The sequence below is a fragment of the Anabas testudineus genome, chromosome 21 (genome assembly GCF_900324465.2).
Source record: "Anabas testudineus chromosome 21, fAnaTes1.2, whole genome shotgun sequence".
Classification (NCBI taxonomy): domain Eukaryota; kingdom Metazoa; phylum Chordata; class Actinopteri; order Anabantiformes; family Anabantidae; genus Anabas; species Anabas testudineus.
Window position 1 is genome coordinate 6486226 of NC_046629.1, and position 19295 is coordinate 6505520.

A 19295-nucleotide genomic window follows, 5' to 3' on the forward strand; every position below is an offset into this window, starting at 1 on the left:
GTAGTTGGCAGGATTTCAGTTGGGCCTGTTTAATTGAATTGCTTGTAATGTGTGGGAATTCAAAACAGATGTTCACATCATCTCTCCTCGCTTTCCTTCTCTTCTCACACAGCTATTTCTCCTGGTCCTAACTTGTTTGCAGACATGCTTTTAATTTCCCCGTCAGACCTTTAACCACTTCCCTCCCCTGCAGGACAAGCTATGTGCTTAAGAGATGGCCCACGGGAAAACGGCCTAAATCCCAATATAAACATCAGATTTCATGTAGCAGGGTTCACCTTTTTATATCCCATCCCCTGTGGCAGTGTCCAAACATACTGTATGTGTATAGCTGTGTCAGCTGCTGTTGAACTGTACAGAGGATGCTGCTGTTTGATGAGAATATTTGTACCAAACATAGATGCAGGGCAAACCTGTACCTTTCAGCAACCACTGCTGACGCATTTTCTCCTGCGAGTCCAGAAAACTGTGCTCGGTACTCCTGTAACTTAGCAACAGCATCTATTTCACAAACGCCAACCAACTCCTTTCATTGCTTCCCTGGGACCACCTGTGTGTGTTTTCCAGCAGATGAACTTGATGTTCATATCGTTATTCTTTTGATCGCCGTTCTAATCCAGAAGATGTTCTCATGCAGCCCCATATCTTCCCTAAGAAGGATCAGGTTAATATTGGATGATTCCTCTTTCAGAAGACTGTGAGGAGGTGGTTACAGGGTGTGTATCACATGTGATTTCAATGAAGGAGACTTCAGTTTATATTTGTTAACATCTTAACCTTGATCATTTGTTTGTTCATGTGGATTCATCGGGTTCACATGGTGTTCGAATCATTAAATTAATCATTTGTTCATGTAGCAACATTATTATTGACATTTGTGTGACCACAATTGTTGCTACACTTCTTTATAGTAATTATAAAGCATGCTTGTTTTTTTCTTATTGCAACATAAAACATTTAAACTTAGTGGGAAGATGTCCTCAGTTTGATATCTGTATGTTCCTGTTAATACAGGCGGATTATTTGTTCCACTTTCAGTTTGTTGATGAGCTGAGCAGCACTTGCCTGTTGCTATATTACCTTACTCTGCTCATCTGACATTCATTAGCTTGGATACGTTAGTTTGCTATGAAGCCGTTCAGACACATAGGGATAATATTTGCAAGAAAATAAATAAATAACTTTTTCATCGAATGAGGAAATTCCTCTGAGAGCTAATAATGTGGTGCTGCTTCTTGCTGACCAGACCAGCTTGGTGATGATTATTATCATTAGTAATGTTATGATTTTATGTTCTCAGACTAAACAGTCCTGTTATTCTTTATTAGTCTCCGTTAGGGCTGGTCTAGTCTCATATTTACTGTCCTTTTGTTACTGCTTCATTAATCAGTTTGACTGCTTATTAGCTTATTAGCTTTTTCCTTGACTGATAGGGTCAAGTGTCTGGCCAGGAGGAAGATAATCATGATCCTTAATGATGAATTAAGTTGTGTGTTTCATTATGAGCTCTGTCTAAATAAAACACCTACATGTGAACATAAAGTTAGATTAAGCCAGAAATCAACAGTGAAACATGCAGTCTGGGAAACACATGTCCGCACAGTGGTTTGTAATAGTCCCAGAGAAGATTGTGCAAACCTTCACCTTTGAAAATAATCCACCAGTGATGCGGTTTGCTTGCTTTTAATTGGCTAATGCAGCTCTTTGCTGGATGACAACATGTTGCATTGCAGAAAATGTTAAACCAGATCCAACGTTTTCTCTGCTCAAGGCTACGCTGTATTCCCAGAATCTCCTGTGGTCCTGGTCCCGGCTACTGGAATGATTGAATGAAGGCTTCACATCTAGTGAAACTCTGTCTGAATGCGGCCTTATCACTTAAACTGCCTTTGTTCCTTCACACACTCGGATCTGTTATCTTTTTGTCTGCACGTCTGAGCAGCACCATTAATGCCTTTGGGGAAATGCTGTCTGAAAGCGTGACGCGTTGTTATTGTCGTAAGAACAGTTCATCGCATTAACACAACAAACACGTTCGGCAGACAGAGTCCTGGACTCGGATTAGGAAGACGGTGGGTTGCAGCCTCCAGAAAAGGATGTCAGGTATTTTCAGTCACCAGTTAGATGTGTGATCACAGTGGAGGTTTGTTTGGCCCTAGTATTTGGGACAAGAGCTGACCAGGTTACAGGAATATATCAAACAGTTATTCACCTTCACTGGTGTGCGTCAGATCCTTGGATATAACTGTTGGACAGTTTCAACCCTTCCAGCTTCTGTAATTGACAGGACTTTAGTTTCCCTGTGGGCACTTCTCTGTCCTTGTTACTGTTCAGAGCAGTTCCCTCCAGGTGTTGACAGCACAGAGGTGACCGTTTCACTTCAGCTGTGAAGATAGACTGCGGCCGAAGCAGGAATGCGACGCAGCAGCATAATAAGCGTCTCTTCTTTAAGCTTATCAGGTCCATCTTTTCATCTGGTATGTTCATTATAACATTCAAAGCTTCATGGATGGTCGAGTTTAATGGGTTTTGATGGTCACAGGAAAATTTAGATGAAAATCTTTTCCATTTCACGTGCCAGCTTCATCCTGGGTTTTGTTTTGGTTACTGTCAGACGTGGGAATGTTATTTTATGTCTCAGCCTTGTTAACTCTGTGGCAGTTTGGATGGTTAACATTACTGGATGATGATGCTCAAAGTTATGATGTGAACCCTGTGGCTTGTTAGATGACAGGAAAAACGTTTCTCAATAAGGCTTCTTAGAACGGACTAAACCACTAAGATTCAACATTAGGTAATAAATAATTGACCCAGGGCGTAAACAGTTCGAGCAAACGCACACTTCAATGTTGAGTTACTTTATTTATACAGCACATCTAAACACAAAAACATATGAAGGAGAGTTAGAGAATGAAATTTAATGTAAACCAACAACAGGAAATGTAGTTGTGTGAGAAGTAGAGCGTTCATTGTTTAACAATAATTTACATTTTACTTTATTATACAGAATAACTGTATTTTCTTTTCACATGTCAATGCTTGTCTATGTGAAACTAAACATATATCAACATGCACACTCTCACTTTCCATTTTCCTTAATAATCCCTTGAACAGCTACATATTTCCACTCTGATTGATTGTTAAATACCTTATAGCAGGTGTTTCTTCCTTATGAGTGTGTCCTGCACCTTTTTAAAGTGCTGACCAGATCAGAGGGGTCGTACTACATGCAGACTGTTCTTTATCGTGGCTGTAGGTGCCCTGTCTGTAGCTCAAGCATTATTAGTCTTTGCTAATCCAGTAGTGACTAAAATCCGTCTCGTCTCCTTTATATTGGGACACAATTTTTGAGTTAACGTATCTCAAATCCTTCAGTACACTAACTACCAGTGGAAAAACATGCTTTGGATCCCTTTAGCAGCTGGATCACATCGACTGTAGTCCTCCACTGTGTTGGAAAATATTTGAACCCATTGTTGCATGCCGCTGATGTCTTTCAGGAGCTCAGTTTGTGATTTTAATGTTTCTACTTTGATGTCCTCTCTGCATTTTAAGGAAAATCTGTGGCCGCTTGAGAAAAACCATTGGATAACACCTGTTGCAATTAAAATATATGTAGGACAGAATTCTGAAAAGTTAACAGATCTTTTTCTAAGTTGTCTAAGTTGTGCTGATTCAGCTCCCTCGGTGTCGTGCCATGTAGCTGTAACTAGACTTTTTGTCCCACAAGCTGAAACAAAATTTCCATAATAACTAAAACTGCAGAGCTAACTCGAGTATAATCCAAAAACACTCATTTCACATAAACTCAAGTCTAAAAAATGCGATCGGATGAAAACTGATGCAGTCAGTGTCTCACTCTGCCTAGAAATCGCGATGTGTAGCACATAGCAAGTGGATGGTTTCAGTAATAAATAAAATACAGATGTACTGTGCTTATTAATTATTAATGATCACGCTGTTGATTCAGTGCAGCCTCTTGCACTTGTATTTCATCACATTATACAGCTTTGTTAATAGAATTTTTTCTTTACAGACTGAATGATATGGCAGCACCGGGTATAGTAGAAGTTCAATAGTTGACTTATGTCCTTATATCAGAGCAAAAGACACCTAGAAACTTAGTGTGTTAGAACAGTCTCATAACCTCAGTATTGACTTAGTTTATTTGCCATAGAGAACGACCGTCAGGAAGCTAATGGTCATTTCCCATGATCAGCCATCTGTGGCTGCTGAATTGCCTGCTGTTGACAACTCGGTCTTTTGATATGAGGAAGACAAGCGATCGTTTCCGTGCAGTTTCTTCCCTGCAATTCTTGGGAATTGTAACGAGTCAGTGATTTAATGAGAACTGTGTCCTCTAAAAATGTGCCGTAAATGTGCTGGGATCTAGAATAGATCTCTATCACTGTGATGAATAAGCACACAAATAATGTTCTCTCGATGACGCCCTGAGATGTTGGAAAGGGGAGTATCATACGAAGGAGAGTCCAGAATACAAAGCAGTGACTGAAGGATTCAATCCAGATAGAGGTCTTCATTTATTTATCTTTGAACACTGGAAATCCAAGCGTTGAAGTAGCTGCTTTCTTCTTTTTGCTCTAAGTTCAACTGTTGTTTTATTTTCTGTTGTGCATGTCTAGACACATGGTTATTTGTCGGCAGCCTGCTTAGCTGATCCACAGATACAGTTTCTGACAGGGTACATCTCTCTCAGTCATAAAGAGACGACATTACAGCTGTGTCACAACTTGTACTGGCATACATCTAAAAACTTGTTTAAAAACAGTTTGTATTTTCTTCTCTTGTGCAAATTCTTCCTCTATTTCTTTTCCCAAAATACTTAAAACACTGAGGATTTAGCTTTCCTAGAAATGTTCACATGTGCTGCTGAAACAGTGCACAGACCAATCAGCTTGGCTGAGTTCAGTCCAGAGTAAAATTCTTGACCTATGACCCTTGGCTGAAGCGAAGTTTGTTGTAAGCACAGACAAAGAGTGGTGGTTTAAAAATAGCAAAGTGCTAATGTGTTTCAATGTAACCCAGCTTGAAATGAGGACGTGACGTGATGTGTTGTTGTGCTGTCTGACTCTGTTGTGCCACATCAATTTTTATTAGTTGAGACCCTGTTAGTTTCAGCTACACAGGGGATGTTTTCCTCTCCCATGTTGCAGGCTTACCTCATAATAAATGAATCAGAGGCAGCCGCTGAACAAAGATGACCCACGCAAATCTCTGGGTGGGTCATAGCTGCAGCTGGAACAGGAATCAGATCTCAGGTTAAACCTCATTAATACAACTCATATTCTGATGTGTATGCCTCTGGTCTCATGTGTAAAACCATCAGAGCCCATGATATCCAGGGAAACGGCTAGTCCCTGTCTCCCGGGTGGATTTAATGTGTTGTTCACCTTCCATCTGGCCACATGCTTCCTGAATGTAAGCAGACATATGGCGGGACACAGCAAATCCATGTGCACATTACATTCTGCATTGTTCCAGTCTGTGGTGATGCAGCTGTATTTAAAGCTGCAACATGCATTTTGAGCTAGCATCAGCGTAGGATTTGTAATCAATTCAGTCGGCTCCGTCCAGCCCTCCATCCCCTTGCTGTGCTGTGAACCTCCACCATCTGCTACGCTCCACCGCGCTCTGCACATCTCTTCAGGTATTACTCGTCAAATTACAATAAATAGGAAGCTGCATAACGTAGCAATCAAACAGAAATTCCTTATATTCTAAGACTGGTTAAAAGTGTGATTGTTATTCTGAAACAGCTGATCAGGCTTCACAGAGGCGTTAACAGCAGTTCTGCATGTTAAGATAAATGTTGGAGCATTTCTCTATAAGAAAAAAAGCTTTAACAGCCATCTGACCTATTGTTTACATCAGAATATTTATTCATGGGGTTAAAATAGACACACTCTTGATTACACTAGTCAGCTAAATGCTTGTACGCCTGTAGTCTTGTTGTTCCTGTGGCACGATGAGTAGTCTGAGGTCAACTTGAATTTGTGTCACTTCCAGTGGATTAAAACAGATTTTATGATGGAAAGAAAGTTTGAGAGCATGTGCACAGTAACTTTTAAGACCACACCTGCAGAAAAACCTGCAGGCCTCTAGTGTGCATTAGCAGTACTCCTTCCAGCACTTAACAAGAAAGCTCAGAGTGAGTCTGTGGCTTCTTAATATGAAATCAGACAATCTGTATTATAGTATCTATAAAATATATAGTAAAAAGTATTCTCATACTTCACCATGTTATGATTGTTCAGTGCAAGAATTTCACTCTTCAGATGTCAGTGTCAGTGCAGAGTCCTGGTCTGATTGCATGCAAAGCACAAATTGTGCTTGCATGCGCAGTTACATAGCGTATCTCACAGGCTGCCTTTGTCAAAGTGGCACGCAGAGTCCGTTGAGCCCATTATGTGCCATTATGCTAATTTTGGAAAGTTATTCTGTTATCATCAGTGATGAATCCAGATCTATTGTCCTGTCTTCAGGTCGCTGACGGATAGAAAAGGGGAAAATGTGGCGTTTTATGTTGCTCATACAAGAGAGTCACTCTCACATTGAGAGATGACTCACCAATGAAATGAGTGTAAGAAATGGTCTTTGGTCTGATAATTACAGAGTCGATCATACAGTCTATTTACAGATCAACACCGTGACCTTATTTATAGAGGCTGATCTTTTACTGTAATTTCTCCACAAAATGTCACTGATGTTTTAAAAGACAAATGTTTCAATGTTTTAAAAGTGTCAAACCTCACTCTAGCTCCCACAAACCCCTTCATTGTTTTATAGAGGCACCATTGTAAGAGAGACATAAAAGCTGCCTGCTCTAGAGGGAGAGCTGGATATGGGACAGCATGGCCATCATCAATTACCCCTCTGGAGGCTCAGATGTCTCATATGGAGACATTTAGCTTATTATTTTATTACTGATTTACTATGTTTTTTAATATTTTTGTTGAAAATAGCCTGATAACAGACTTCCACAGCCCGAAGTCTTATCTTCAAACAACTTGTTTTGTATAACTAACAATCCAAATGTATTCAATTTATATTTTCTGATAAAAACAGAATAAATTAGCAAGTTTTCACAGTTGAGAAGCTGCAAACGAAGAAAATTGAACCACTTAACGGATGAATAAATTATCAGATTGTTCAAGTACTAAAGGAATCTAAAAATAGATCCGTTTACATGTGCGTTTACTTCACACTCCTCAGTGTTACTCATATGCTAATAACATACATGCATGATATACTCTGTGGAGAGTCGTGTTATTTCTTTTGTGACCCTACAGAAGTGAAAACTGATTACAGCATTCCTTCCCTTCTTATACAAAGGGAAGGAAACTGTGTGTATTTACTCTCACTATGGAGAGAACGAGACGTGTGTACATCTGTTTATTCTTTTTAAATTTAGAAAGGGATGGTTAGATTGAGCTAAAACTGGCTTTGAAATTACAGATGGTCCAAATCGGGCAGGAAGAGCCGTCTTTCAGCTCTGAGGTTATCATTATTTTGTCAAGGAAAAGCCTCAGTCCTCAGATCCCTTTCCAGCGATGCTTTCCACATGTGTGAGGTGGAGCAGCAAAGTAGCGCAGGGTGTGATAAGGCTCTGAGTCTCCCCACCTGGCCTTATATGGAAGGAGTTTCAACCTCATCTGCTTTGTAAGCTGAACAGGATACAACTGCTCATGATCTACGGGTCATGGATGAGTTAAAGCTACGCTCTCTATGGAGCTTCCGTGCTTGTTAATTAGATCATATTCACTGAATCAACTAGCCACAGAAGCAGCTGAGCACAGTTATTCTTAGTGAGTCTGAAAAAGCGTTGCAGTTGTTGAAAATGCACTTTTAGTAATTGAATTTTAACTTTTAGGACTCCATTATAGCCAAAAGTGATAGAAGTGTTGTGTGACATACATCTGTTATGTGGGATCGTTAACTTTGAATTGTTTAAGGTTAAATTGAATATGCAATTAAAATGATGGTGAACCACAGGATGCATAACCCTCTTAGTTTTGAATCGTCAGCTTCTTGTCTTGGAGTGACGGTGTTTAAATATATATTTTTAGAGATTTGTTTTCCTCTTAGTAAAGAGATGATGATGATGATGATGATGATGATGATGATGATGATGTAAAACATAGTGTGATAATATATATTAGGAATAATATCCTTTGCCATGTTCCACTCTTAAAAGGGCGAACTGGCCACTGAGACGTGTGATTTTGGATTGAAATAGATCTTATGCACTGGAAACTTTGTTCGCAGTAACAAAATACAGCTTATAAAAAAATAAAAGCCTACAATCACATGCGCCTTTGCTTCAAAGCCAGAATTCATTCCCTGCAAAAGTTCAACATTAAAAGATGTAAAAAAAAATAGGAAGCTTTGAACAATGTGTGACGTCGTCACTCTCATTCACACTGCAAGACTAATCCTCTCATTATCAAACCATCAAAAGGTGTAAGACATGTATTAGGAAAGGAAATGAAGCAATTATTGCTCCTAAAAATAGCAAATAACCCCTTCTTACCCAACCATTCATCCAGCAGTCATGTCCTCAGAAAACCGCTGAAGCTGTTGCCATGAAAACACCAAGTAGTGTTTGATTACCGTGTGGCCTCGTGGCTTGCTGATGGCATTCTCAGCTTTACTTGTCAGAAATGATGGCGCAAAACGATGAGGTAGATGAGGACCTCGGGCATCCTTGTCGCTACAGAAGCGCCATCAGCTGACTCGTATGAATGTGTACGCTTTGTCTTCATACAACTCTGTGTGCAATGCGCAAACATGCCCTCTTGGATGTGTTGCAGCTGTACACATTTAAGAAAACAGGAAAGCCTCCTGGGTTTCAACATTCCTGGAAATCAGGTTCTTGCAGAACAGACAGCTGCATTCAGTCGGACATCTGTAGATTTCAAAACTTTGGGGATTATTCAGCAGCTTTTCACGTGCTCATATCTCACTATGTAACATGAGACTAGAATTTCTCTTCCTTTGATCTGACTAACTACTTCCCCATGTCTATTCCATACAGTATCTCAGTCACTTTGTGATTACTTGGTTTTAAATTGTGGTCTTTTACACTACTTGTAACCCTAAGTAACTATAATATATTAATGTTGTGTTTCTGAGAACAGACCTTAAGCTTCATTCAGTCTGAATCAAAAACATCCAAAGCACCTGTTGTTACTCCACCTCGTGAACAGTCTAATTTTGCTTACTACCTCACTTGTACGTCTCTTTGGATAAAAGCAGAACTAAATGTAAATGATTCGACAACAACAATGGAAAGACGCATATAGCAAAAAGCAGAGACACTTATCTCTCTTTTCTTTTTTTTTTGGTATTTTCTTTTGACTTTTCCTTATTTTTCAGTGTTTAACATAAAGCACAAAAGACTATAAACTAAAAGGAAAAGTGCTAAAAACCTGTTGTTTGGAATCTGTTATAGACAAAATCTAGTTATCTGAATGTTTGTAAACTAGTTCTGCCTCTTGGTATGGCAGTGCAAACAGTATTATTTATGATAATATGCTGTAAAGTAGTTAAATAAATATCTCTTCGGCACCAAAAGGTCACGACAAATTTGCTCTTCTGTACCACAGACACTGGATCTTGTGGAGATGTGGTCGTGTAGCTGTGCAGTGATGTGTTGTTTACACGACTAAACAACAGTCTGAAGGCTTTTGGAAGACTCAGCAGCGCAGTTGGCATATTTTGAAAGGTGTTATAGTGTAAACTGTCACTGAACGGGCCAGTTGTAACCAAGGCTCCATCAGCCTCCGAGGGCCTCCAGTCTGTTTTGGCTCGGTGCTGTGGAAATCACAGCGTGGGTGTGTTTGATCACTCAGACAGAACTGTCATGGCCGCTGGCTGCCGGACGGCTCCCAGACACCCAAACACAACAGATGGGCAGACGCAAAACATCACAAGGGCTGTGTGGGTAAAACTGTGGAACAAGTGGAGGCAGTGAAGAGGAGCATAGGATATCTGACACGCATTCATGTCCCCGAGTTTAATCCCTGCTGGACACTTAATATTAGGCAGTCAGATGCAGAGCTGGAGCTTTATTTGTTCGCACTTTCTCCTTATCCACCTGTTTCTTCGTGCCAAAGTCACTCATTTACTGTAATGTATATTGTTGGTGGCTTCCTGTTAAATCAGTCTCAGGGTAAACTAAACACTGAATGTGTGAGTACGTGGTCCTGCAGCTGTCTCTTCAACATGTCTGATGTGGTAAATGTTTATTTTTCTGAACAAATCTTTCAAACCTGGATCTTGTAGCCTTAATCATAGAAGACAGAGCTACATTTACATTAATCATTAATTGCCTAAGGACCCCACCAGTAGGCTTATCTCTACATTATCCAGCCGCTCAGAGCTCAGAGCCAGTAACATTCCAGTGATTAAAGGAATCAACCATTTATAGCAAATGGGCTTTATGACCAGATTTGGCAGGAAAGACTCTCCTCTGTGGCGGAAGCTCCTGAAGAGTCCGGGCAGCGATGAGGATTCTGATGGGAGGGCTACAGGTAAGACCCCATCAGGTGGTGTCAGTGCAGCTGCCTGATAGATGTCAAGCTTCAGTAAGTGTGTCTCAGTGTGCTGTACTTGGTGATGGTGAGGCTGTCAGTCGTAGTGTTCTCTTAACCTTACACTGTGACTGTATTTGGTTACGTTTTCCAATTGGTGTGAAGTAAATATACAAAACAGGGCAGAGGTTCACATACACTGAGGCTGAGCGTTAATATTTATCCCCTGCTGGGTCAGTAATGGTATGCTTGGTATGTTGGGGACTAGGTACTTCCTCCCACTAAGCTCTCTCTCACTCTTTCTCTCTCTCTCTCACACACTCTCAACCTCTCAATCACACACACTGAATTTTTGTCTCTCCCACACACGTCCACTGTTTATTTTGCTTGTTGGAGTTATTGGTTCATCCAACAGTTACTACTCCGGAGACGACCATAATTCTCTCACATTGTGCCACACTTAGTCGGAGCTGCAGTAACCTTAAGCACTTAAGCATCCTTTGATCGCGTAGTCCCCCTTTTGTCGGGGGAGCTTTCCCACTTTCACTCTTTCCTGCTAATACAAAGCTCAGCTCAGGTTCTGCTGATCCACTGCAAGCTCTGTTTCTTTCTTGTCTTCAGATAAATGACGGCCTTATGATCTCGACTGTTTTTGTCCTCATTCTGTTGCACTGTGCGTTTGCAGTTGGCTCCTATTTTATAACTTTATCACCATCTCATCTCTCATTCATTAAGTTTGCCTGATTCTTACTCAGTCACAATCCTAAAATTCAGAGAATCCCACATTTGCAATAAAGAATGTTTTAATAACTAAATCTGGTTCTTTTAGTCTAACTCTCTCTTATAGCGAACTACTTTTACTACTTTTGTCCTTCAATTCTCTACTGTAATTTACTTATTTTACATTTCTTTCTGTTTAAACACATACAAGGTAGCTATTTGGTTGGAAAAGGAGATTATCTACACGGGTGATTCATATATAGACATTTGGAAACCAAAGTACTGTACAAAGAAAGTTTTTTTTTGTCATGGATGGCATGAGATAAAATATTAAAAATAACCCTAATCTATTACATTAATCCCAAAAGGAACATTGACGTGTAAATTGTAAATTTAATTGTTGAGACATTTCACCTAAAACTACAAACATCAACCTCACGGTGGCAAAAGAAAAGAAAAGTCAGCCGATCACCAAAGTCATAATGGTTCCTTGCATCGTATATGTTTGTACTCATTTTTGTGCTGATCCATGTTAATAAAAATGTGAAACCTGGTGAACAGTCAGGAAGATCTGAAAATAACTAGTATTTGAATACTGATGCTACGGGAGGAGAGTCTGGATCAGTAGGATTTATCACGTGGACACTGGTGTTTGTTTGTGATGGGCTTGTTTGCAGTATACTTGGAGTATAACCAGTTGCAAACTTGCATGGAAAAGAGTTTGTTCAGTGATGATTCTGTCTCGTCTCATCATGTGTTTTTATGTAAATTCAGTTCACAGTTTAGCCGACCTCTCATTTGTAGTAAAACACTTGTGCAGACACAAGTCAAATATTTGTAGTGACAAATTTTCATAGTTTCTGATTCATGACTGACTGCTGGAGCTTTCACACACATATAAGGGCCTACTCTATATTTAAACTGAGATAATAAGAAGCACTTCCAACAACATGACAATGACTTATCAGAATAACGTAACATGAGTGTTGAGCTGTATCACTTGAATTCACGAGCGACAACACACTGTAAACTCCTTTACTGCTGAAAGTGCTCACTTGACAGCATGTTGTGTACACATTTTGCATATTACACTTGTTTTCTGATGTTATCTTTATTGCTGCCTCAAGTCTCTATCTTGCAGTTTGCATCTTGAGTGCCAATGTGCTTCAGTGTTTGTGTTATTTATTTATTGCTATTTCATATGAAAAATAGACCAGAGGGCCAACAGTTTAAAGATGTAACTCAGTAAAAGCAGCAAAAATGAAATGTGAATCCTTAATGGCCCCACAGTTGCATGTCCACTGATCAGTGAATCATTTGTAGGCTAATCTCTGAACTGTATTCAGCACAATGAGAAGCAGGTGAAATGTAAAGTTACAAGAGTATTCTGCAAACTGGCTCCTGTGTGTTTCTCTTAGTCCCAGTCCCATTGATCATATAGTTGTTGTAATGTGATCTGGCCTTCACCAAACTCACAGGTTTTAACAAAGGAAGTGTGTGCTTGACTGTATTTCTGCCAAATGTGCTTCAGTTATTGATGATTTGTTGGCAGAATTATTATTATTGTGTTTATTTAAAGCCTCCAACACAAATTACACATTGATGAATGGGTTTGACAGAGGCAGGTTTGCCACGCTAGCGTTTTTTTTACCCTGCCCCCAGACTTTAATCTAGGATAACAAAACCACCTGCTGTTTGTACCTTAATGATTAGACATGAGCGTGGCATTAATCTTCTCCACCTCTGCAGGAAAAGAATAAGTGTGTTTGACCAAACTGTTCAATGAAAGTGGAACCAGTGCTAATGTAAGATGGTGCTCGGATCGCTCAACTCGATGTGCAGATGTGAGTGTTTCAGGTGGTGATGGTGGTGATCATCATTTAAAATAAAAAAAATAAAATTAAAAATGTAAAGATGTCTGTTTTGTGACACCGGGAAGAGGAATGCATGCAAGTATTATTAGAGGATGACTGGTCCCAGGAGTGTTTTTCATTGTGTTTCAGCTTCGAGGCAGACTAGCAGACGCCTTCTCAGTCCTCTTCTTTCCTCTCCATAAGCTCAGCGATTCTCTACTAACGCAGTGTGTGTGTGTGTGTTGCAGGATATTTGTAGCATTGCTTTAGATCATTTCATGAGGCTGTGTCGTACTCTGAGGCCTTACAGGTAAGATGGAGATCGAGTCCTCTCACCTCCTGGCTTTGAAAGTCTGTGCAGACAATTTGTACAAGTTAGTTTTCTTATGTCAGAATGGACTGCAGTAGACTGGCTGCAGAAACCTGCATGCCTATTAAAAATGAATTTCTTTCCTGTCAGAGTTTTCAAAGCATTGGGGGGAAAATAGATTTCAGTGCGAGGTGTTGACATCAAAGAAAACCACGCAACCTTGTCTCCCATATGGCCAGTGTTGAAATGCAGGGTCTATATTTGGAAGAATCTCCAGTTAGCCAGTGTCCCCTCTCTGTCTCTTCTCTTTTGAAGCATGAGATGAAAAATTAAACGTGCTTTTTCTTCTGTTTGTCGGTGGCCTTGTCTTTCTTCTTCAAAGGCATGACTCATGGGCTGACCTTTTAGTTCCCAGGAGTTCAGCGTCTACTGTGAGGGATCACGGCTGCTTGAAAACATTTGGTGTTTCTGTGTCGAAGCAGGAACCCAGAAACGTTCCCAGTCGAAGCCAAACTCTGTTGTTACTGACATTGTTTCCACATTTTGTGTTGGCGCTTTAACATTGGAAATCAGAGGACGGTGGCTAAGGCACTACTTCACCTTTGATCCAGATTCAAACCCTTCCTGTCTTCATTTGTTGGTTTGATAAATTCAGCGCCACCTTCAAACAAACAGCTTTTCTTATGGGAAGGTTCTGTCAGTGCAGACTTTCACCAGACTGTATGCGTTTTGTCCACAAGCGTCCACTTGGACTCAAGGATGAACTGATTGTGGTGGTCAAAGGTCAAGGTCACTGTGACCTTACTGTCCCATTCTTGTAAACACAAAAAAAAAGCCTGGAGGGAAGATGGTTTATTGTGAATCCAGGTACATCAGTTACATAAGCCAACATTAAAATTGCATGTCTAGTTGGAGAATTCTGGTCCTGATGGAGTTTTTGAATTATTAATGGTATGCTCCCCATTGGAAATTAGTATTTAGCTATATCTAGCTTAACGCTCTGTGCATGTCCCCGTTAACCAAACATCATAATAAATCAAATCAAATGACTGGATGTGATGTAAAAAGGCGTCACACTAGTGATTCCCATGGGAATTATCATGCTAACCCTGCATTTCCCTTCAGCTCCCAGGAGTGTTTTAGCATCTTTCCACTGAACCAACACGTACAGTCCCAGTGCATTCATCAACCTCATTTTCTGCAACTGGAAAAAGAGCTAGTGTGCACTGCCTGCGTTGCACCAAGGGAGAAAATATAGTTAGAAGCTGGTGATGATAGTAAAGAATGTACTGTGTCTTTGTATTTACTGAGTTAGGAGAAATCTAGGAGACCCGGTATTGGGCTTTCATTCGTCAGGTGGTGGCCACAAATAGTACTCCTAGGGGGTTCCATGGTGGCTCTCTCGGCTGGTTTCCCCCCTTTTCTCTGTTTAGGGACCAGTGGCTGTCACATGCAATGCAGAGTATGTGGGGCTAAATCATTGGACCCAACCAAACCCTGCAGCCCTGTCTCCTGAAATCTAAAATTCCTGTGCAACTAAACTGTATCTGCGATTACCCTATAGTAAAGAACATGCGAGCTGCAAGCTTGAGTCCAGACTTCTGTGTAATAGACAGCAATCTTATAGGATTGTCATGTGGACGCACACAGACATCCAGAACTCATCAGCAAACAGCTACAGGCTCTCATCTTATGTGAATCACTAGACATTCACCCTCTTGTACATTGCCCTGCAGGCTCAGACTGGCAGTGGGCTGCTCACAGTAATCAGCATGCAGCACATGAGCTGCATTTATCCTTTAAAGCACACAATGTGCCCTACTGTGCTAACTAGGAGGGTGTATATCTGTAATCAACTTAATAATCTAATGAAAAGTAAAAGTAAAAATTGGACTGACACCGCGTTGCAGTACTTACCGAGGGGCAAAACAAAGTTAACAGTCAACTCTTGTTCTGACTTTTGCCTAACATAATGTTTATGGCCGTTCCTCCAGGAATTTGTGATCCTGCTTTCGTCATAGAAACTCAAATTCTCAACAGGTTCTGGGGTCAAGCTATTTGCGAGTGATGCTTTCTGCGACTTGGCGCTTCTATGTAGTGTTCTGTGTTTTATTTCAAGTTGAATGTGGTGGAGCACAGAGCCGGAAAAACAAAAATGTATGTGTCAGTACTTTAAGTGTCCAAACACATGACCTGGGCTTCATGAGCTTTATTTGGAATTTACCACACTCTGCAGAAATGCGTCTTGCATCCCACCTGTGCTTGTGTCATTCTGTGCATCCTCATAAGCCTGCTGATAGAGCACCTGATAGCCAAACAATACAAAACATTGGTCTGCTGCAGCTGAGTGGCTAACGAGATCACATGGATACCTTTAATGTGTACCCATGTGCGGAAATACAAGAGCTTGCTTTACCATGATTCAGGTCAATGTGGTTTGGTGCTTGTTGCTGTCATTGCTTATGTGGGTAGGATCTCTGAAAGACGGGCTGTGGAAAACGTGGCATGAGTTCAGAAGAACAGGAGCGGGACACCTTGTGGTTGATGGAAAAGAAAGTGTGGGAGAGATACAGTATGAGAGGGTAAAAACTCAGACTGCAGGGTAAATATCAAAACTTAGGATGTTGTTTTTTTTGGTGTCTGCTGGTAATGATTTAACATCCTCTAAGAATAATGTTAGACACGTAAGAACACAGAGGAGCTTGACTTGCATCATCCACGGTCATTATCATTGCACCTTAATTAGCAAACTGCAGTTAATGGAGCTGTGTTTTCTTTACAGGAGATAATGAGGTAAGTGTTTGGACTTTTGGACTCATGTTGTACGAGGTTCTTGTACGAGCTGCTTTGATAAATGTGTTGAACAGCTGTGCTGAAGGTGCTCCAGTGTTGTTTTGGTTATACGCTTCTGGATTGGGTTAGTAGTGGTTCCATACTTATGTCATTTCGCTATAAATGAGGCATCTATGTCCTTGTAATGCATACCAGGTGGAAATGCATTGAACCTAAGCCAGTTTCGATTTTTTTTTTTTAAACTTGAAACTTGTATTTTACAGACACACAAGACAGATGTGTTTGTGCTGTTGCACACTGTCTACGAGCAGATGTTTATTTGCTGTTGCCTCTTTTATCCCCTGCTACACCACCGTTCTCTTCTCAGTATGTTTGTGAATCGTAATCTGCCAAAGGATTCATTGCCAGCACAGGTACTTGGACATGTGGGGTCCTTCAAGCTGAATCTGTGTTGGCTGTGTTTTAACATTTGCTATGAAAATGACTTGCCTAAGAGCTCTTGGCCATCTTTCGCTGCTGCAGGTTTTGAATAGTATGAAAATGAGTCACTGTGAGTGGGGTGAGCAAAGCAATATTCACGATTCACCTGGGAAACTACTGAAAATCATCTACCCTGATTCTATATGTTAAGTTTGATGTATTTACACGTACTGATACAGATAAAGAGCAGACACCTCACCGGTTTTCCTCTGTAGTTATTTGATTATAGAATTCAGTGTTCATACCCTCGGGGCTGATCTCTCTATTAAAGATGGGAGCTGTGTTTTTCTGCTCTCACTTCCCTTCTGTGGTGAGGAAAAGCCCATAGGTTTCCAAATAAGGCCTGGGTGAGCACTGGCAGTATTAATAGAATAAGACTGCTGCTGGGGAATATTTGTATTGCCCTCTTTAAAAAAAAAAAAAAAAAAAACTTTATCTGATGCATGCTGTTTCTATGGCAGTGTGGGGGTGGCATGCTATGAAGGCTCAGTGGAGCTGCATGGACATCTGCAGCTGGCTGGTTCTGTTTAAAATAAAAAGCCCAATTTTAAACAGGAACAATAAGTTGCTGTAGTGTATCCATGACTTAAATACATAAAAATAAAAGAATAATTCATATGAAATGTTCGGTATGCAGCACAAACTGCATCATTGAACCATTTTGGCCTCTGAAACAAGGTCATTGACTTGAGTGCAACGTGTTGAAGGATTCTTTTGCCTTTTTCTGTCAGGTAAGTGGCAGAAATAGCTGAGTAACCTTTTCTAAATTCACCACCTTCTGTCTGCCTCATTTAGTTATTTTCCATGGTCGTGCCTCACTTCCAGACAAGTCTGCAGCCAGTCGCTCCTCCCTATGACCGCGCTTGGTTTTTGCACAGAGACCTGCTGAGGGGTTTTTGACTCGATAAAGACGTGCTGTGTTTGTTCAGTTTGTTCCGGCAACAGAGAGGCCCCTGGTGTGAATGTGATTCAGCTGGGTGATTCAGCCCATTAAACGGCTCTATGAGCAGAATGGGTCGCTTGCTTTGGCTTGCTGCTGGCTGCCGGTCCCAGGACCCACTGTATGCCTGGCAGTGAATAGAACAATGTCTTTAGCACTGGCTTCTTGGACACATGACAATTTGCACGCTGTTTGATAGGTGGAAACTTGGACAAGGTCTATGAAACCTAAAGGTACTCATTTGCAAATTAAAAGTTAGTTTTAGTGAGCACTCACATGCGAGTGTGCACCAAGACTGGGTTTCCCACAGACGTTCAACCATCTATTATTCTGGCATTACCTGTCCTGTAAACCAGGTTACTCTGGAAAACTGGGTAGCATGTTTACATGTGCCGTACTAATTAAGTAATTGCATTTCCACTAAGCTCTGACTTTGATTTGAAAGCGTTTCTTCTTCTTTTACCTGTAGCAGTGATGGGGAATGCAGCTTTTAGAGGGCATCTTAGACGGCTGTCGTAGCAGTGAGAGGACAGGGAAGGTACAGCGTCTGGTGATGGCGATGGGCTTGGGCACCGTGTGTTAAAATCTCCCACACAGTTCTTTCTATAGCGATCTACTCTAATTACAGAGAGTTGGCTCTTTATTGTAGTATCTATGATTTGATCCCATTTGAGCCCAAAGATAAAAAATGTGTTGTATAAATACACCTATACAGAAAATGACAGGACATTTCTGAGTACTAACTCTTCCAAGTCTATTTAGAGTCAGCCTGTAATTTCAGTGTCATTGAATAAATATGTCAAATATCTTCAAAATCTTGATAAATATTTCAGCTGATGGCAAGAACGTGGTCTGTTTGTCCTCTCTTTTTGTTTTGTCATGTCACATTGGACACGCACCCAAACAGTCAAGCTGGTAGCATGTGAACTGGCTCTGGGCCTGCTGTGTCCTCAGCTGAGGGAGTCCTGCCGGGGCTGCGCTGGGATGCTCTGATAGATGTGGTGTCAAAATCAAGGAGAGAGGGCTGGGGCGCCCTGTTCCTGCTGCAGACAGTGGAGCTAATGGAAACAAAGAGTGCTTTAGTTGGAGGGAAAACAGCTGCAGGCCTGGAAAACATACATCAAACACGTTGTTTCTCTCTGCCCACCTTTTGTCAGCCATCCACATCTCCGTTCTGCATATTTAATGTTTAAACATACTGTACTTTCAGACTCTATTGAAAAACACTTTACTATACAGTAATAACCTCATCATAAGTGCAACCTTGTGACCTTGAGTGTCTTTTTGTTTTGTAGTGGTAGACGTGTGGAATATAGTGCTACCGACATTTATTCTTTATCAATTACGCAGATTGCCCCCCTTGCTTGATCAGTTTATTGTTTACTTATGAAGCATTAAAATAGGTTTTGTTTAATTTGTTTGACTCAAGGTTAAAAATGATGTTTAATGCAGCAAATCCTCATAGTTGGGAGACTAAGTTTACTAATTATCTTTCAACTAGCCAATAACTTAATCGAAATTATTTGCCTTAGTTTTAATATAGTCACTGAGATGTTGTTTCCCTGTTTGTCTGTTTTTGGTCACCAACCTCTAAAGTCTACAGCAAAGCATCTTAACTCAGAGCTGAACTATGAAGCTATAGTTCA

The 19295-nt window shown here is 40.7% G+C and overlaps 1 protein-coding gene across 1 annotated transcript in view; it reads left to right on the forward strand.

Moving 5' to 3' along the window:
• Positions 1-19295, forward strand: part of adcy5 (adenylate cyclase 5) — a 50341-nt gene that overhangs the window by 4448 nt on the left and 26598 nt on the right. The gene's annotated exons all lie outside the window — the stretch shown is intronic.